Raw genomic sequence first — 22,632 nt, 5'->3', positions numbered from 1 at the left:
CTGGTTAAAGGAGAACTTTTTGCAAACAATTAAAAGTACGTGTGCTGAACAACAAAGACAGTATGCCCTATATTACGTACAAGGCTTAATCGCCATTTTGCTTTAGAAAAGTTCGGGAAAAGAGTGTACCTGTGACGTCGTATTTTACGACTGTGACGTCGAGTAGTGGTTGTCTGCATTAGGAAGCTGCTGTAAATTTGGTAGTGTTTACATCGCTGCGTTTTTCTGGGCGTTTCGTTGGATTTAAAAGTTGTTACGGTTGTGAAAACATATGTAGGTGTTTGCAGTTGTCGTGCTGAATACGCATCGGTATGTATTTTCGTTTGCTGCGAGTCATTTCTTTAGTCGGGTCTTCATTCATGGGGACTATGAAGCCGTGCGTTGTTGGCAATGTTTAATGGATATCTACAACTCGGAAGGAACGTTTTGCGATAACAGTGGAGTCGTAGGATAATTTAATGACGGAAATTCGATGGATTATTTTAATATCGCCGTTTGATTGCAGAAAACTGCAGAATTTAGGGAGAAAATAATGACGCATGCGCAGATGGGGGTTAGTCGTTTTTTGATGCCAGGCATCGACTAACCCCCATCTGCGCATGCGTCATTATTTTCTACAGATACAACACTAGAACACCAGATACACTGCATAAAAGACATTTACCCTAGAAATAATAACTATGACTGAAAATAAACAATAAAATATGAAATTGGAACACAATAAAAACATGAATGAATAAAAATAAACAATAATTCAATTATATTAGTTTCTTATATACACACTTACCCATTTAGACAGTATCTACTACAGTGAAAACTGATATTTCAAGCAAAACTAAGTTAGTTTTCAGGCACTACACCTGATTTCAAAATTTTCTGAAAATCCAGGATTTATAATTAGTCTAAGATTAAATAATTCCCTGTTGTACATGTATCTCTCTATTAGTACCTAAAACATCACACTACTGTAAAATATATGTGTTCATTTATTTGACAAAATCAATTATGTGGACAATCATATGAACAGTTTTAAGACTGTACAAAAGAGCAGGCATGCATTTCAATTTTCATACATCTCAATGTAATCATGTACAATACAGAAAGCACTTGAAGTCCACTTTAAACTCTGTACATTACTTTTTAGATCTACATGGGAGATAACTTAAAAATGTACAAGTATGTGATCAATGAATTTGGCACACTTCATCACACAGGTTTTAACACCACTGTCTGATTTACAGAAGTTGATTATTAGTTCTTGGCTTCTCACTATTTTTTCAGTTAGAATTTCATCAGCTGGATTTAGGTCCAAAGAGGAGGCCAGCATATCCAAATCATTCTTCAAAATATTCTCTTTTTTTGCCATCAATCCCTGGTGGACTTACTGCAGTGTTTACTATCATTGGCCTGAAAAATATGAGATATTAGGTCATGATTTAATTTAAAAATGTTATCAATGTAAATTAAGTTGATTAGTTTAATTTCTCTTCTTGCATGGATATTAACAATCTTCCAAAGAGAATCTGAATATAAGTTTTGGTTGGAGATTTTTAGATTTCATATGATTAAGAAACTCATCCTTGAATTATTGTTACTTTCAAACAGACTGCTTAAATAATAAAAGTAAAAAGATTATAAATTCAAATATATAAAATGCCAAATGTTAAAAATACAATGTATATACAGTTCTAACTACAGTTTTGTTAACTTTATACAATTACGTCTACATCGCACGTACAAATATACAGAATACAGACTTGAAGAGCAAATTGTATTAAGACAAGTTTTAAAGCAAGTATTTTTTTTTTTTCAGGTAAAAGAAAATAAATTGGCACTACTTAAACTTGAAAAGTACTTGCGTCAATGAAATAGGGGCACAATTAGTAACTTAGAACGGTGAAGTGATTTAGAACATAATTTTGCTTTTTAATGTCAAATTAATGATCACAGTTTCAAGCATTAATTTAATTTCTTTTTTCTTTAACTCCAGTAAAGTTTAAAAGGAGCCATTAGGGCTGAAAAGATTAATCGATAATATTAATTCTGTGTGAGGATGGTACGTATATCAATATGTATGTAAAAATATTTAAATATTGCAAAAAAATTCAGGCGTTTTTCTTTGTTTACTTACATTTTGGGTTTAATATATGTATGATAAACATGACGTGAAGGACATACGCAATGTAGTTTGAACATTATTGTCTTTTTCCCTGGAGTTGAGTTCCAATACTTAAAGGAACTGTGTGCTACAATTTAATGTCTATATATGCTATTGTACACTTCTTCTAAAACAAGTTTTGATAAACAAAACATCTAGAATATATGCTTAGTAATTTTTGTATATTTCTCTATTATGAATTATACAGGAATTTTCATCAATTGATATCTTTTCAAAACCTCTGGAAGTGCATGCTGATTTTTTGTCTACGAACTTCTGATGGCACTATAATCTTAAATTAAGAATATCTTGAAAAATTATCAGTAGGTAAGGTACATTGCGTATGTCCTTAAATAGAAATATTTATTTAAAATACATACCGGTAAAAATTTACACCACTTGCGTGAAGTAAGTTTGTTTTACAACGGATATACAGCTTATGTCTTTAAATAAATCATTCATAATTGGGATGAAATGTTTTGTTCTTTTCAATACAAAAATAAGATTTCATGACCAATTCAAAATATTTGATACATATCGTATCGTAGCTCAAATATGATTGATACATATCAATGTACGTATCAATATAAAAAAAATTGTATCATCCCAGCCTTAGAACCCTTCCCATCCCAAAATAGTTTTATTTGACTTGGGACAACTTTCTTTTTTCCTTACTTTTTCTTGTAGCATTTTATTCAGGTACTTAATTGTAAGTTACTTTTCTGCCTTTTGAAAAATGTTGTTATAATGTATCTGTTTAAAACCTTATGTACAATCTACTCGTAAACCAGGCACAGGTCAGTTACATGATAAGGTACAACCTAACTTCTCCCCTCAAAACTAAGACCGCAAGGGTAAATTGAATTCCGTAACCATACTTTTGTTTAACAGTTGACTTCTAGATTTGGTAGACTGGCCTTGCCTGTCTGATATGCGCAATATACATGAACGTACGAAAGAGACAGGCAATACCAGTCTATAGATTTGGTTAGAGTTGACATACTAGGTTTGAGTGGACTTGGTTATCAGTCGGTCAGGTTATGTACTGACTTGATACCATGTGAATTAACTACAGAAGACTGCATCTGAATCTCTAAAAAATTATACATATAATTCTTTCTCAATTGTAAAAATTGACCTTTAAAATCACATGGGTTTAAATGCCTGAATCGCTGAGAATTTTGAGTGTTTATTTATTTGTAAATCTGTTTCACATCATCCTTATATAATCTGATAATTTGATAATTATAAAAAAAAAACATTGTTTACATAGTTTACATACCCTCTGAGTCATGGTAGTGTACTGATGATCTGATGGTTCCTTGGAAACGGCTTTTACAACTTAAAGCATAATATTTTTGCTGAAATATTCACACGAAACATGATAAATTTTCGTCTGGGTTTGTCATAAACTTCATCATGTTCATTGTCCATCACGTTTCCTTGCTCACACGTTGAACACATTGGGGCTCTTCTTCCGAAATCGCTTCGGAAATGGGAAAATCATCGCATCGTTGGGTGCAAGCAATACCTCATAAGAATTATCTGGATTGCAGTGGGCAGCTAGCCTTTGTCAAACAACTCTGTTACGATAACTTCGCAAGATTTACTTCCAACTTTCACTGTGTCGCCATTTTTGTTTTCAATTTTACGATTGGAATTTGACAAAGCGAAATTCGTTAAAAATCGCTAAATTTCTTTCGGTAAAAAATGTAAACAGATAAAAGAAAGTTATTTAATACAATATACAAATAAAAATTACAAAAAAAATATTTTTTATGGCTTAAAATAGCAATGCTGAAATTAAATTATCCACTTCCTCCAGGATAATCCTACTTCCGGTAGCATTACTAGCATTGACCTAGTTTTGAACCAGCAAAAGTAGCATCAGGATAAGGATCAGATCAGGATCAGGATAAGGATAACTAGCATTAAATCAGCAAGCAAAGGAAACATTCAAATCAGCAAGCAAAGGAAGCATTCAAATCAGCATTGATGCTGTAACAAAATTAGTTCCCTGCACTGTAACACAAAACAAGCATTTCATGAAATTCTACCTTTCAAAATGGACTTTCATAAAATACCACTTGAGTTGTGCATCAAAAGACATGAAATCAAATTTTGAAATACAATATTGACCTGTGACATGTTTAATTTGATCTTATATTAGTTCATATCCCCTCCCCCCCCCCCCCCAAAAAAAAAGCCGTTGGAAAAAATAAAATAATTTTCCTATCTACCTACCCTATTTTTTTTCAAGCTGGTAGCAGGAAACAGGACTATCATTTTTTTGTTGTTGCCTAAAGTCAAAATACATGTTCAATATGTCTCTAACAAGACTACTAGTTTATTATTATAATAATAAAAAAAAAGAAGAAAATTAGCTCCTTGACTCAAAATTTTGCTTCTTATAAATAAAGTGATTTTTGATTTAGTTTACTCATGTACCAAGTTTTATTGAAGTCTGACTAAACCTACAGGTAGGGTAGTCTCTGGCCAGTAGAAAAATAGATCAGGTTAGGTCAAATCATGAGTAATGATTTCAGAGTCGAACATTAGCATGGTTGAAGATCTGTCTTCAAGTTGTATGAAATTCAAGGTAGCAAGGTCAATGCAAAATCAGGCCAAGGTCAATGTCAGAGTAAATGAGTATAATCAACATTAGTAAATGTAATAGCAATGCAATGAATAGGGAGGGTCAACATCACAAAATCTTGAAATGTTTGAATTGTGTTTATCAAAATAAATTTAATCAGTGTATGATGACAGACAATTATATCTTCCACAGTTTCATTTTGCATGAGCAAAAAAGTAAACTAATAGAGGACAGAAAGGAGAATGGAACAACAGAGATGAGCATGACAAATTATATATGGTACTAGTAATATGTCATGTTAGTCTTTGGTTGTTCCATTCTCCTTACTGCCCTCCCACTTAATATTGACTTTCAATTGGGGGAGGAGTGGGGGGGGGGGTGGTTGAGAGGTGTCACACTATATATATACTACTGCAAAAAAGGAAAGTAAAGGGAATTTCCACTGAATTTTATATGGGCAGTTTTTGCTTAATATACATCCATTTATTGTTTGTTTCCATGGAAACAACATAGTGCAAAACCACTCCTGTTGCAGTAATTTTGATATATTTGTATTTTATTAATTTAAGTGTTTGTCTGTGTATGTGAGGGTAAGTGCATGATTAGAAGTTGATCAAGCACTGAGTCTCTAGTTTTGTATTTTGATAATATCAATATAATAGGGACTGTTCCTGAACTATGATAAATTAAATGTGGTTGCCAAAGCAACTGTTTTTTTTAATGAATTTCTATTTAAATGCAAGTGAAATGACAAGGTTCATTAGCATGATTTATTTTATTGAAGAAGAAACATAGCATTCAATGATGTGTACATTGATAATATCAATAATAATAGGGATTGTTCCTGAACTATTTGGTTGCCATAGCAACTGTTTTTTTTTTTTTAAATTATGAATTTCTTAAAGTGAAATGAAAAAGTTGATTAATTTGATTTAGTCATTGATTCAGAAGAAGAAATATAATAATGCAATGTGGCAATGGTTATTTTATATTGTTAATATTAATGATTATTTGAATAGTTCCTGAACTATTTGGTTGCCATAGCAACGTGTTTTTTTTTAATTTTATATTTCTATTTTGTTTAAATGTTAAGTAATTGAAAAGGTAAATTAGTGAGATATTTTTTCATTAATGATTTAATTAAAGCAGATATGTTCAAAAAATCAGTCAAATGTGGAATCTACAAATTAATCCAAATTCTCCATAGCAACCATTTTTGTTTTCATTTTATTTTATTTTAAGAAATATTACCACTCTAGAAATTTTATATTTTGTTGAGTATGGAATGAACTTTTACATGATGGTGGTTATTTGCTATGGAGTGCCTGCATTTTTTTGCTATCATTTGTAGAAAATGCCCAAAATCTGCATTTTTTAAAATTTGTTAAATTTGTAAAAATTGACGCTTTTCATTGAAAGATCATTCATTCATGACCAACTAATGAATTGATACACTAATTGCGGTAGTTACTTCTATAAATAATACATCAGAATAGGTAATTGTTAATCCTGTATGAAATGTGTAGAAAATAAAAAATTAAGATGAAGTTGGTATAATTCTAGTAGAATGGTGCTCATTTATGAGCTAAAAATGGCGGTTTCGGTAACCATGGCAACCGGTACTCAAATTTGTCTGTTGACCCCAAATATGATCTATACATGGTGTTTCTACATTACATGCAAAATATCAGCCAAATCTGTGATGTACCATTTCCAACTTTTTTCTAAATTCTTTGATGCTTACAGAGAATGACTCTTAAGTCGTAAAAAGTTTGATACAAGAAAATATTCTATTGCCTATTTAGATTTAAAATACCCCAAATATGAGACCTTTTTTAGTGCAAAAAGGTCACACAATAATTTACGCGCATTAATTTGCGTGATTTGTTCAATGCTAAATATTATTCAAACTATTTTACGTAAAATAAGATTATGTTTATTGCCATGGTTACATCTGATAAAATATGATAACGGTTAAAGTGATTTACCAAAGAGTTACAATTTAAGTGCAAAAAGGTCAACTTAATTGTACCGTAGCTCAGTTAGATGCACACTGACCCCCCATTTTCTCTGCGATTTTGAGTCATACTATATGAGTACTTATCCAAAATATACTTCTCAAAAAATCCTTGATATAACAAATTTCACGAGTGACATACCTTAAGGAAATATTTATCTTCTTCAGGGTGCAGCCTTTACTGCAAACGAAGAATGATTAAAGGATTATTGAGAGATAGGGCTGCTTTAGTAACATGCATCAAACAAAACTCTAGGGCAGTATCCTGCCTCTTTAATTATTACTGTGATATACGAGTAGTTAATGAATAATAAGACAATTTTGGTATTGACCTTATCTGTACTTGACATCATAGACAATCTTCCATTTCAATTTATTCTTATGTTGCATAAAGCAAGTGAAACAAAATTAAGGAAAAATGCAAAAACAATGTTAAAAAAATATATAAAAAAGATATCTACATTATTCTTTATCAATATAGCTTTTATAATGAAATATTAAAAGTGCGAACGTATTGCAAACATATTTTTAGATCAGGGCTTTAACAACAATGTAAGTATTTATAGTGGATCTATGCATGCATTGTGTCAGAAGATTGATATTCAAACATAAAGCGTATGAATAAAACGTGTTAAAGGTTTATGATAGGCATTATTATGTAAAGTGATTTTACATGTTGCTTCATTTAAATAAAAGTAAGATCCTCCCAAATATTTTAGGCTTTAAAAGACCGCAGGCTAATCATGTTACAATTTTCTTTTCTAACGGGGCCTAGTAATACCAATAAATCTTGTAAAACTGTGTCTTCGTCATTAAAATTGCAGTAAATAAATCAAGTTTCTGCATTGTATTACACTGACATGTAACAAAATAAACCTTCCTTATGACTTTCTTAGAAAACAAAACGTAAAATTCTTATTTACAGAAACAATTAATCTTATTGTGCTAAGTCTGTATTTGCACACTGTACATGTTTATGTGCTGCTTCATAAATAACTATCTTTAAGAGTGAGAACTTAAAAAATAAAAAAAAAAGTGGACAATAGTATTAGGTATCCAATGCATTATTCATGGCATTGATTTTTATCAGTTAATTATAGTGAATTAAATGTAATAAAATCTTGAAAAAAAGCAAACACACACACAAAAAGTATTCTTTGGGATTAGGTTCCATTTATATCATTGTTATCAATTATCAATGATATTAAATAATAAATAGCAATTAATTTGGCTATACATTGAATATGGTTCCTTTTTAGACAACGAAATTAAATCCATACATGATCACTTAAACGTCTTTTTTAGAATTCCAATTCTGAGCCATCTACTAGTGCCCTATACCCCCCCCCCCCCCCGCCAAAAAAAAAAAAAAAAAAAAAAAAAAAAAAAAAAAAAAAAAGCTAAAGAAAAGAAAAAAGATTAAACGGGTATAGGTCTTGTTTTAGGAATAATAGCTGTGCTTCGCATAATATTATCATTCCTTGCAAAAACTACACGCGGGTTCGTTAAGGTTACACCCAGATATTCTAAGTTTCCTTGTCAAATATTGTTAAAAAAAATTTCGGTAATAAATTGTTTAATGTATTTTGGCATGTGTTGTCTATGGAATACCACTATTTTTAGCTCAGTAATTTACATACTATTAATATAAACTTGGATGCACATTTATACTCCCCGTCTGTAAACAGCTCGATTCAGTCTGAGAAAATTTCGATAAAAACCAAACAGGTTCGGGTCTAATGTAAATAGTAAATTGATGTATATCATTAAAGTTTTTAACAAAAACAATTCATTTTTGACTTAGTTACATCTAACAGTAGTCAGTAATCCGATCCACGTCTTAGCACGCTCGAACAGTGCCATTGCACTCACGCCTTTTGTGTTACCATTTGCTCAACAAATCTTCCCTATCTGTTAAGGGGGCGATGTAACACACCATAACATATTTTTTCATATGTAATGATCATATTTTTTCTAGTCCCTTCAATGTACTAGTCCAATTTTTTTTTTCGTTAAACACAAATATTTCCGTGTTGTACATACCGATTAATGTATTCAGCAAATGCATAAATTGTTCTAACCAACTTTTTTTCTGGTTGGACTGTAAGCCTGATTGCAGGCTTTTTGATTGAGCATATTTTTTTTCTTTTATGCAACAGGCTATTATGTGCATTTCTATTTTTTTTATTGTCATATATTTCAATAAATGACCTATTTTATCTTTATTGATGAGTTGCTCTCTTTTTAATGGGTTGGAGGCAGATAGACATAAATACAATATGACATCTTAAAACATTAGTATGACATCATCCTTAGTTCTTTTAATACTTTCTATTCCTTGAAAGGCCCAAGACAGTCTAATAAGTTACCTATAACCGTCCAATAAGTTAAAAAATCTGTCCATTATTAAAAATAATGGACAGTATTTAATAACTTATTGGACGGCTATAGGTAAGTTTATGGATTAAAAAACACAATAAAGACCCAAATAAATATTTAAAGTAATGAATCCAACATGTTTCACAATGTAATGAAATATATATTCCAAGTCACAAAAACAAAAATTGAAAATGATGAAATGTATATTCCAAATCACAATGAATGTCAAAACTTCAATTTGAAGGAAATATCTCCGAATTCTATGTAGCATGCACCAACAACACGCTCGGGGGTGTCAATTTTCCTTTTTAATGCTTCTGGCAAGAATCAATTGCTACTTCTTTCTCACTAGAACTCCGAATAATTTTGTCCACTTTCTGCAGGAGCACATCGTTTCTTCTGTTATAGGAATGCAAGGGCGTTTGGTCAGTAGTCTTTGCCCGATTCATTAATGACTTCAGCGATGAAAAATAATTATAACTTTGTTGGTTTCTTTATCACCCAACATCGTGATGTCTTTAAGGTCGAAAACATCAACGTTGGGTACAGTGCAACATTCTCCCTGACATTTCAAGAACACAGTCACTGCCCATTTACATTTCTCTGTTTTTCGCGAAAAGCCTTTTCTAAATCATATAAATATAGTTGATTAAATTACGGAAATCTTTCTACGTTCCCTTTGTTTTTCTGCATCCTTGAGTAGCCTTGGCCAAAAGTTGAGAAATATTTGAAAAAAAACGTCCACTTTGAGTTCAAAGTTCATTATCTTGACAATCCTAAGCTCAAAATCCAAAAATCGCTTGAAATATTAGTGGATTGCTCATCATATCTGAATTTGATTTGCATCAGAAATATGCTTTCTCCCTCGGAAAAAGACATTCTTTCAACATTGACAATCACAAGAAAATGATTTTGGGATCTCATTGCATTGTGGTTAAATATTCTTAATTCGTTTATTTAAAAATAACATTTACCTGTAACTGTCCACTAAGTTTGAAATGATTGAAAGTTTCTTTTGATTGAAAACAACCTTTACCTGAGACAGTCCAATAAGTAGACAATGCTTACTTAATACAATGGATGAGAAACAATTCTAAGAGATTACATTATGAGCACAATAGAGTAAATGTTTTAAGTAGGTTATAGGCCTCAAACTGTCCATTCTGTGAGAAGAAAGAACAATTGTCGGGCCTAACGGCCCTCCAACAGTTCTTTCTTCTCACAGAATGGACAGTTTTCGGCCTATAACCTTTACATAGTAACCTATATGACGTGTCTCAGGTTTTATCTCAAATGTCAATATCCACTGAAATTAATAGAATTTTCCTGATATTGATGTATATAAGAATTGAACTTCATTTAGGTCGGGTAACCTGTATGTTTATATTAGGTCAGGAGACCAGATTCCTTTACAACTGGACTTTACTTTCTGTCTGTTGACGTTTGGGTTTGGTCGATGTGGTTATGATTGGCTCTGTTTACAAATTGACCTGTCATTACATCTTCTATACACGTTTGTTTTTCTAATCAACACTATATTAATTATAGTGTTAATAATAACAATAATTAACATACGAAAAACATTGATATCGATGAAGTAAAAGTAATACTGTACAGTAAAATCTTATGATTTCATAGCAATTAATGAATATATATTTTCCCAAATGAAACCCCATATCAGTCATCAGCCATATTAGTCCTTGGGCCTTCGGCTCTCTGGCTGATACGATGTTTCTAAATTATATAGGTTTTAGTAAGGATGAGAATAGACCCTGTCACATTTATTACATACTCGGTAATGACACGTTAAAAAGGACTACTTGAACAAATACAATTTCATAATCTCAAACCATTGTCATTTAAATAACGTCAACACTTCAAAGAAAAATCTTATTTTTTCTCCAATATTTTTTTTTCAAGCATGCAAAATTGGGTACTTCGAATTGCTGAGCAAGAGGCAGGAAAAAGAGCAAAAACAGCTTTTTGCAAGGGATTCTAAGTTCTCAGTATTTATTCATACTCTATCACGCAAATTATAAATCAAGGGTGAGTTTGAGAAAATATCGGATTATTTGCATGTGAGAATCCAGGTTACGAAGAATTACTTTTAAAGATTGAGTTTCTAAACATCTTTTTCTATATTAATATCATTTAGTTCATTTAAATAACTAATGGACAATGACAAAAAATAAATTCGGTAGTTCACATATATAAAATCCGTTGTTTGTCAGTTGTGAGAATGAAAGCACTTTAACTTCGTCCTTTATTCGGAATATGTACGAATGTACAAATTCAAATATACGTCATAAATCATGCGTTTAACAATAAAAAAAAAATTAGAATATATACAGGGCCCCTACAGATCTTTACCAAGATGTATGAGAAAAGTAATCAGGGTGAAGGGGGAAATGACAAAATACTGAACACAGGTATATAATTTTATCATATTTATTTTCCATATAAGCAATCCCGTAACACAACGTAAACAAACGCACTGACGCCATTTTTGCCGGTGACTTATTGCACGTGTCTGTACATAAGATTTACGCAAAAAAAAAAAAAAAAAAAAAAAAAAAAAGGGAGAGAATGAAGTTAGAAATAACATTTGGACAAAGTTCAAATAATTTTAATACTACAACTCAAAACAAGACGGTTGATATCAAAATGACAGTAAAGAATATTAAAAAGAGGCACTTCAGAGTTTAAAAAAAAAGATATGCAGATGAACTGAAAATGAAAAGTAACGTCATAACGACGTCGGTAACATTTCGCCGTGCGACGATAGACAAAATCTTATGTTGTGTTTATCTTAATATTTTTAAACGTATTTTATATAGTCAAATGAAGTTTCAAGTCAAAAACCAAAATACATGTAGATAGGGGTATTAGTATGTCAATTTTTTTGAAAACATTTGATTATTAAAGGTTATTAAAGATTTTAAAGCAGTTGAACTTTACGAGGGGTGATCAAAAAGTTCGCGAACTAATTGAATAACTTCCATAAAAGAAATGAAATAAGGTTTTAGTGTTCATTATTTTTTAAAGAAGTCCCCTCCCATTTAAATGCACATCTGCCACAGTTCTGCCCATGCGCAAATCACGTGATACAGGCGGTCACGTGACATGCTCCGAAGCGTTCCATTCAGAGGATGTAAAAGATTTTTTCGAGTCTTATATTTCTTACCATGAATGTTATTTTTTATAACAAGAACAGTCAACTTGTCAAAAATGGCCAAATCTCGGCAATAGGAGGAGTGGATAAGGATATCCTTTCCCAGAATGAGCATGGTGACCATCGCAACCCGAGTTTTCCGTCTTGGGAGCGTCGTTTATCCAATGTGGATATAAGACATGGCGCCTTCTTTTTATCATATCTGATATGATTAAATTCTAAAGTAAACGATATTTTAGGGATTTAATAACTGTATTATTGTTAAGATATTCAACTATTTTTCTAACTGTAACTTGGCGGTCTTTCATATCAAATTGCTCAACTGTGGACACATCTCTTCCCCAGCTTGCTTTCACTGGGCAAGAGAACAAACATAATTTTTAACCATCTCCCTTCTTTCACTAAAACAATCAATCCAATTAATGATTGAACTCCTGGCAAGTCTTTTGTCTTCATAAACTTTGTACAAAGTATTATATGCTACTGCAAAGGAATTTCCAAGATACACATTAAACTTTACGGCAGTTCGTTGCTCGAGTACGACTGAGTCAATCATTTTTTGTCACAAGTAACCTACCTAATGACGTCATTTTCACATTGTGACGTCACAAACATGGATCAAAACATTACATAAAACTGCTATATATAGAACACATGTATGACTATATGTATGCCAAATTTCATTCTGATCTGAATTGTGGTTTTGAAAATAATTACATTTATGTTAATAAATGCATTTTTGGCATGAGCTGTAGTTGGTGTGTTGGGAGAGTTATCTCCCTGCAGAGTAACACTGCCGTTAGGTGGCAGTGCAATACGTCAAAGTTTGTAAACAAAAGCTGAAATTCTACGGTAGTAGAAAGCTGGCTATTTAGTGTTTTCAAACACGGTGAGTGGGATCCATTTTATGTCGCAAGTTAGTAGATGTACTGTAGTGTAATTTTTCTATTGTGTGTGTTCAGCCAAGGCGGAAACGTCGGAAAAACGAATAGCGTGGGTTGCATTGTGAACATCCATTGTGAAAATTGGCGCGGACTGACCATCAACAATTTGCTACAAGAAAAGCATCATTAACGTGAGGAAACCCATAGTATATACATGTAGGTATTTAAAAAACAAACAACAAACAAACAAAACAACTGTTATTTATGGTTGAATTGTGTGGACGCTGTGAAAATACGGATCTGAGAGATATTGTCTGCCTGTGCTAAAGATATCCTCGATGCTGATTGGTCAGTTACATGTCAATATGTAAATGAAGCGACATGACCGATGTTGTGATTGTAGGCGATTCACACGTGAAAAGACTAGCAACTTTCCTTTCTTATCGTGATAAAAAATTTGATATTGAAGACTGCTCCGTTCTTTGTTATGGAATACCAGGAGGATGTATTAAAAATTCACGACATGTTGAAAGAATTGAAGTTTTTATAAAGACACATAAACCGAAAGGTCTTGTTGTACACTTGGGTGGGAATGATTTAGACTCTAAAGAAGTGACATTTGATGAAGTAAATACAATCATTTTGCGATATGTGGCCCTTTTAAACTTGTTTGCAAAAAGATATTCCCTTGAAATAATAGTGTGCCAATTACTGTTTCGTCAAAGAACAAGATATTTAACAGATTGTACTTACAATAATTTTGTGAGTTTTGCAAACAAAATTCTTAAGAAGGAATTGTCTAAACATTCAAATTTAAGGTATTGGAAGTTAAAGGGGTTAAAAAACAGTCAGGCTGATATATACAAGCAGGATGGTGTACATTTAAATGAGACTGTTGGCTACCATAAATATTATAGGAACATTCGAGGTGCCATTCTGCATACTCTGAAGTTAGTATAGTGAGCAGATGAATGACTTTAATCCATAATGCTTTGTATATATATACAGTACTATATATATATGTATCTTTTGTGAAAATTTTAAATAATAGTTGTGACATATTGCACTCAGTGTTGATATAAAAAATTTCATTGCGTATGAATTTGTATGACGTTCACATTTAATGCATACAGACATGTTTTACAGATTAAGTAGCAGTACATGCCAGTAAAGTTTTTCGCATCAATCAAAGACTAGAATTGGAAGGGATACTCTTAAGGTACTGACAGTGGTGTTAACCATGTTAGATAATTTACAGAGTCTTCGGTCTCTCTCATTATGTTAACAATAAGGAAATATCAGGTATATCCTATTTAAGATTATGGTAAGCAGGCTGAGTTATTCTGCCTAGGTTGAAAAAATTGATTCCTGTTAAGGAATTTTTAAATTATTTTAAATCCTGTAAAGGAATTTGCAATCATCCATTTATATCCTGTTTAGGATGAAAAGTTATTCCTGCTAAGGAATTTATGTATTTGAAATCAATTGTTTTCTATTTACCCTGCGGAGGATGAAAGTTTCTTCCTGCTAAGGAACTTCCTGTTAGGGAACTTAGAATCAGAAGTCTCTGAATTATCCTGCTAAGGATGAAATTGTATTCCTGCTAAGGAATTTTTAAATACATGTAAGACCTGTTAAGGACCTTGCAATGAATAATGGCTTATTCATCCTGCTAAGGATGATAAGTTTCTTTTTCCTGTTAAGGAACTTCCTGTTAAGGAATTTTATCAAAAAGATGAAAGTTTATTCCTGCTAAGGATTTTACTTAATTGTCTTGGCAATGGTAATTGCAAGTTGTTTTTTGCATTTTGATGTTAATCAATGCTAAATGCCATAAAGTACGTTAGTACTGGTATTGTAATAAAGCTATATTTATTTCAGCTCTCAAAATGCCGCCAGCACGCAAAAGAAGAAGACTAGATGATACAACTAGAAAGGAGGTTTCCGATCTGATGTCACAGATGCTGCAAACAATGGTACCAAACATTGTAGAAATGGTTACTCAGAAATTAAAGGGAGATATGTCGCATCTGCCTACAGAGCAAGGATCTCCTACCAACGTATGCAGCTTGGATGTAAGCCAACCGCCCCCAGATAACAATGTTGTAGCAACAGTCCATCAAGGAGAGCCTAGTCAACAGGGTACAAGCAGTGCAGCAACCCTGCCAAGTCAACCCTTGACAAGCAGTACCCAAGGTAATGTTTAAAATGCAACAGGTCCATTACACTCAGGTCGTCCCTTAGGACAAAGCATTGACAAGAAATTGAAAGCTAAAATTTGGGCGGAAGAATACATCCAACTTGGCGCTCTCCTGTTCAAGAATCCATATTCAAAATTACAAGCAGTGCAAGGTGCAAACAATGAAATAACTTTTCAGCACAAAGAGCAAAAGTTTTATTTGAAATCTTTCACTCAGTGGATAAATGCATTCCACATTTTTGTGTCAATTTATTGTGAGAAATTTCCTAACCAGTCTTCCAACATGATGAAGTACATGGCAATTGTACAGAAATTAAATGCAGATGTTGGGGAAAAGGCCGCTTTGTATTATGATGAGCAATTTCGACTGTGGAGAGCGGATAGCCCAAGTCTTATGCCCTGGCAGCTTATCAACCAGGAACTTCATTCTGAGGCACTACAGATTGGCTTAAAAACCAAAATTCAGACTAAACTATTAGGTGGGGGGTATTACTAATCAGTCATACTTATTAGTAATACGTTGGCTGTTTTATTGGTCCCCACCTTTGATTTTGCAATAATCATTGAACTAGTCAGATGTTTCTCATAGAGTGTATATATTGTGAAGTTTTACAAAGTACATTAAGTTGACTTTCTCATGGAGTGTTATGTAATTCTCATTACAAAAGTATTATACTGCATTAGTAGTTTCGTCATTTTGTTAATAAATGACCTTTTTTCAATTCAAACTGTGTTTATCTTTTTGCTGCAAATCAAACAAAGCTAATAGTTTTGCTTGGGCGAGATGACAAAAAATTACATTTATGTTAATAAATGCATTTTTGGCATGAGCTGTAGTTGGTGTGTTGGGAGAGTTATCTCCCTGCAGAGTAACACTGCCGTTAGGTGGCAGTGCAATACGTCAAAGTTTGTAAACAAAAGCTGAAATTCTACGGTAGTAGAAAGCTGGCTATTTAGTGTTTTCACCCACCACCCTCCCAAACCTGTAATTTTGTTATGTCTGTTTTATTGGTAACCACCTTTGATTTTGCAATGATCATTGAACTAGTCAGATGTTTCTTGAGAGTGTATATATTGTAAAGTTTTACAAAGTACATTAATTTGACTGTCTCATGAAGTGTTACGTAATTAAGGCTGTTTTATTGGTCCCCACCTTTGATTTTGCAATAATCATTGAACTAGTCAGATGTTTCTCATAGAGTGTATATATTGTGAAGTTTTACAAAGTACATTAAGTTGACTTTCTCATGGAGTGTTATGTAATTCTCATTACAAAAGTATTATACTGCATTAGTAGTTTCGTCATTTTGTTAATAAATGACCTTTTTTCAATTCAAACTGTGTTTATCTTTTTGCTGCAAATCAAACAAAGCTAATAGTTTTGCTTGGGCGAGATGACAAAAATAGAGATAGTTCGCGAACTTTTTGATCACCCCTCGTACGTTTGAATCAACCCCCCTAATTGTAAAAAATGCGAGCATAGTGTATACTTTTTCCAATATTTTTAACAATAATGTAAGTCACTTTTATGAATCCATTGTTTCAGCAGATTTTTATTCAGACATATATAACAAATCTTTGAGTTAATTCACACATTTACGACCTTGATAAATAAAGGCATATGGTCCATTGCTTATAATTATTATACAGAACGTTTTGATCTGTTTATCAAAAAATTACTTCCCCCTTAATCGTTAAATTTTCAACGAATTCATAGCCACTTTACGTGATTAGAATAAATTGTTGAAAATAGCATTGTTCATTTAAAATGCAGCCATATAAATCAGTTTCTGCGTCGCATTGCCCTTTCAGAGATCTAAATAAATTTCCCTAATGACTCTTTCTTAGAAAAAAATAAAACGTGGCAAAATTATTATTTTAACAGAGACAATTCCTTATATTTTGAAAAGTATGTAAAGGCTTGCTGTAAATGTCCAAATGTTTTCTTTCCAAATCATTATCTTTAGAATGCTAATTTAAAAACATGTCCTGGATAAAATTTAGAATAAAGTTTTCAAATGAGTGTATTATTCATACAAACGATATATTTTTACATTATTTATAATGAAATACAAAGCTTAAGGGTTTAAGATTACGTTGTAAAAAAATCACTACTTTGGCGAATACTAATTAGTAACCAATGGGTACTTTTCAATTAAAAGGACTTAATCACATAATAAAAAAAATATAATAAAACGTAATTCAAGAATATAAATTAAAAGGCAATTAAAGAATACGTGTGCTATCAGGATCACAGTTACGTTTTTTCAAGATTTAATCAGTATCTACAATAGCCAGAGTTTAAGTAACATCAGGTTTACAAATTTTCATCACAGATAAAATCCCACTGATTGTAATTCTTCTTACATTTTATCGTCTAATTGTCCACAGATCGTCTGCTATTCAGACTGCAAAGGTATTTATGCTCTTCCATGGGATTTATTATTTTTTTACTGAAAATATAGCGGCATTTGTCTGCTAATAACCGACAAAAATGCTGACGTAAAAAAAAAAAAAAAAAAAAAAAAAAAAAAAAAAAAAAAAAAAAAACCAGAGGAGTTCCTAAACAAGGGGTAAAGTAAGCGATCTGATTTGTTTCAGCAGCATACATTACCCTGAGCACTGCAGGATCCGTATGGGCCCTTGATATGAACACGGCTATTTTAGAGTAAATTATAGAACATTTGCAAAACAAAAACGAACCCCCCCTTTTAAAGTGAGTTATATGAAAGAAGAGTGAATAAGAAATATTTGAATATTATTATCTAAAATTAGAAAGTTTTTAATTAAAAAAAAAATACTAAAAGTCTAGAGAATTTTAGCGGTTTAAATTTTGGCGTCTTATTAGAGAAATACCGACATCTTAAGAACAAACGTAACAAAAGGATTCAAGAATAAGGGCTCATACATTGTATTCACGGTTGCATAATTAACTTCGTCGATGTTATGGAAATTTCAATAGATAATATGCCTGCGAGAAACTTCAAAACTACTTCTCGTCGTAGTCGCTACCGTGACTCTACAATATACTTCTGTGGACATTTAAAGGAAAGACGGGGAGCCAACAAGGCGTATTTTGAAGTATTCAATCGTTCATTTATTGTCTGTCGGAAAGAAGGGGAAAGGACAGTTAAAAAAAAACCCTTATAAATGGATTTTCATTTCATGCTACTCTCATTAATCGATTGATGTAAACATAATTATTACAATTTACCAAAACAGTATTATTAATAATAGTTTTTGAATTGAATGTATAATTAAATAAAAATGCAGATTTTGGAAAATCCTTATTTTCATACAGATAAATTAGGTAATGATATACTAAAAGAGTGTTATAAATGTAGGAACTCCCATGGCGGTTTGTGGTTGGATATAAATTTTCATCAAAAAGCCTTAGCGGCGAGATAAAAACACATCACGTGTTGAATAAATAATAATAATATTTAACCACAATCCATGCGGAATTCTTTTTATTACATATTTTACACATCGCTATCACGTTTTACACTATTTTATGAATGCTAATCCGCCAAATTTAACTTGATCAAATAATGCAAAAACCATTGTAACGTCACGCCAGTGGAAATTAAAACGATTTCCTATAAGATAAACCCATTGTATAAAGGAATAAACATGTGATAAAAAAAAATAATAATCCCTAAACGTTGATGATTATTTATATAATACGGTTCTTCAGTATATATACAAGACACCCCCCCCCCCCCGCCCCCCTTCTCCTCTCGCCCGTGGATCAGACGAGAGTAAAACAGGATGCTCCCAAATAATTCCTTGTACTTCAACGTATTTTTATATCGATAGAATAAGACTTTCACACTGATTTTTTTGAATTTTCTGAAAGTTTATATGTACTTTATATATATATATATATATATATATATATATATATATATATATATATATATATATATATATATATATATATATATATATATATATATATGGGGGGGGGGGGTTGTGGGGGGGTGGGGGGGGTGTATAGGGTCTCCCATGATTTGTGGTTAGAAATTACTTTTTATCCAATGAGTTATGTGTTTTATCCCGAAGCCTTGGCAAGGGGATAAAACACACAACTAGATGCTTTTTATCACGTGTTTACACCTAGCTATTCCATGTTTTACACTGTTTAAATTCCACAATATTTGCCTTGATCAAATTCACGCCAAAACCATCGTGACTAATCATTTTTATGAAAACAAAATCCTATGAGAATGAACTTGTGATAAAAGTAAAAAAAAAAACAGCACCAATTATCGGAGGCAATTTAGAAAAAAATGTTTTCCAAAGTAGTGTCACCCTTTGTTTGTTTGGTAATATTGTTTTCAGGTACGTCCCCCGACTGGCATTTATTCTTTACAACAGTTATTGTTCATAAATCAACGGAGACTTTGCTACTCTCTCTCTCTCTCTCTCTCACGCACACACACAGACACAAACACACATTAACATTTGACAAGAGATTAAGCGCCTTGTCCCAGTGTCTTGTCGCCTATGAACATTGATACAGGATGTGAATTTAGATTTCTTCATGGTAAAAGTAACTTTTCGTCCAAATGAACTGTAGTTAAATCATTGACTTGACAAACATGATTCATATGTAGGTATTGTGGTTTTATTTTCATCTGTTCAGTTCGTCTGCTTTTATAGACTCTGAATTGAATATAGAAAATAAGAAAATAAGAATTTCCAGAGTGAATAAAAACCCTGTATCCATTCTATAATTAACATACACTTCTTCCTATTTTAAACTTTTAAACAATAACTACCCCCGATACAGGAGTACTGCCTGAAACGGAGATACGGGAAGTTAGGGCGAGTTACCTTCGTTCGTAAGATGTTGGTATTTCTCTAACGAACGCTGAGTTTGCATAACGTACACGAGTATGATCCGGAACATTCTGTATGTACATGTTAGCGTTCAATATCGAACGCGCCGTTGTACACAAAAACTGTCGTCTGGTCTTAAGATGGGTAGTAGCAGCTAGGTAGGATGTGTCTTTTTCCACTCAAAATTTTAATTTATTAACTAATAATTTTGTGCCTATAAGTTTCAATAAGCAAATAATAACGTTTGGTAGGGTCACTTGAATGATATGTAATATTGAACACTTCCAGAATATACGCTGATATTGCACACTTTAAATGTATACACCGATATTGAATAGTTCTCATTAATTTAATTTCATTTAAATAACTAATAAAAATATATTGGAAAATGTTTAAGCTATATAATAAAGGCGTTATAGACCTTATATTGTTGAGTATTGGCACTCATTTCCTGTAAAAATGCATTTGTACAGCCAACTCGAGTCAATATTCATTAGTATAATTTCAATATCCCTATATCATGTTTGTAAAGTTCATCGACGTATCCTTTAATTAAATTATTTTTAAACAAGTTGAAGATTATACGGAGTTTTGTACAATGAAGGCATTTATAATGAGTAACCCCCAAATAAAAAAAGAAATCAGCCATTTTTTTTTAAATAAATACGACGATACGATATATCCTTGTGTCGATACGATATATCCTTGTGAACTTGAGATAAAAGATACCACAGAGTCTGACACATCTGTTTCATATTTGGATATTTTACTTGAAAAAGACGTTAATGGTAATCTAACAACCAAGCTTTATGATAAACGTGATGAATTTAACTTTTCAATCGTCAACTTCCCTTACTTGTGCAGCAATATACCTTCATCACCTGCATACGGGGTATATATCTCTCAGTTGATTCGATACGCAAGAGCATGCTCTACGTATGTACAATTTCTAAAACGAGGTAAATTATTGACAAATAAGTTGATGAAACAAGAATATCAGCTGTCTCCTTTAAAGTCATCATTTCGTAAGTTCTATGGTCGATACAATGACCTTGTCAGCAAATACAATTTATCATTGAGTCAAATGCTGACTGACGTTTTTCACACTAATTGTTAGGCCATTATTTACACACTGAATTGTCGACGGATTTTTCCGTTATTTCCCGATCATGACAAGGAGCACACGGCGGGTGTGACCGGTCGGCAGGGGATGCTCACTCCTCCATGGCACCTGATCCCACCTCTGATGTTTGGAGGTCCGTGTTTGCTCTGCTCCTATTTTGTATTGATTATGGACTTTTGAGCTTGAATACTGTTCGTTATCTCCATATATTTCATCCAAACTTCATCCTTAAATTTATACTTCGATTTATGCAAGATAACGACGCGCGGTTGTAAATGAAAAGTCATCAGTAGAGGAGGTTCATTGTATAAACCGGAACTGTAAAAACCACACATTTGGAAGCTTTTGTCCCCATGAATTCTGTCCGAAGCCATTTTGTGAACTTGCTGAAATCAGTCGAGTTGTTTCTGTAGCTCCTCAAATTGCCGCTACAAACTATTTTCTTGGACGCGTGTTTCAGTTTGGATTGAGGTTCTGAGATTTTCCGTCGGGAAGTTTCTTCAAGCAAACAATTTTGATTTCAGGTCTACTTCAATTCACTTTCTGTTTTACGAAGTTTTGAAATTAATCCTAACAGTTTATCCTGGGAATCTTTCTAGTTTGTTTTGTCTTGGAAAGTTTGTGTTTAAGAACAGATGAAAAGTCAATAAAATGACTTAAGGCCGATTTTCTGATGTTGTAAACGGAAATTACTTGAGAAGCTGTTTTTTTTGTTTGTTCGAAACATTTTTGAATTCTGCAATGATCACGTACCTGTTTAGACATTTACTTTTGTTCACAGCAAAAAGTGCAATTCTTGGCGAAGTGTCCAGGTCTATGACATTAAAAGCACTTGTTGAAACGATATTTATGTTGTCTTTCATTACTTTTTAGGTTTGTTACTGGCTGTGTTCAGAAATATATCGGGTTGATCAATCTCATAGACGGCGATGCTCTCATTACCTTGCCCTTTATGAGATTGATCAAACCGGCCAATATATTTCTGTACACAGCCAGTAACAAACCCAATGAGTGATTTATTTTCTCGAGGATCATAGTGTAAGAGACATGAACACAAGAGAGGCCCATAGGAACGTTTATGAAAGGGGGAGGCACCAAAAAAAAAAAAAAAAAAAAAGACAAACCAGACAAAAACATTAACTGTTTGAACTCGGGCGGCGCTAGAATCCTTCTCTAAATTGTTGGGAATTTTTAATGAAATAACATGACACACTTTCCAGCCCACTGTAAAAAAGTGTGAGTGTGTGCGTGGGAAGGG

General features: G+C 32.5%; 1 long non-coding RNA gene and 1 pseudogene across 1 annotated transcript; one reads left to right on the top strand and one right to left on the bottom strand.

The window, feature by feature from the left end:
- Positions 1–968: 968 nt before the first annotated feature.
- On the bottom strand, positions 969–3,875 carry LOC133176078 (uncharacterized). Its single transcript, XR_009719380.1, has 2 exons — positions 3,441–3,875; positions 969–1,407 (listed from the first exon to the last, which is right to left on the bottom strand). It is a non-coding gene; the product is annotated as an uncharacterized LOC133176078 (long non-coding RNA).
- Positions 3,876–13,437: 9,562 nt separating this feature from the next.
- Positions 13,438–16,744, top strand: LOC133176028 (uncharacterized; annotated as a pseudogene).
- The last annotated feature ends 5,888 nt before the right edge of the window (positions 16,745–22,632 follow it).

Source organism: Saccostrea echinata, unplaced genomic scaffold, assembly GCF_033153115.1.
Source record: "Saccostrea echinata isolate AGI-Se365-2 ecotype Australia unplaced genomic scaffold, CSIRO_AGI_Sech_v1 ptg000065l, whole genome shotgun sequence".
Classification (NCBI taxonomy): domain Eukaryota; kingdom Metazoa; phylum Mollusca; class Bivalvia; order Ostreida; family Ostreidae; genus Saccostrea; species Saccostrea echinata.
This window is presented reverse-complemented; position numbering and strand designations above follow the sequence as displayed.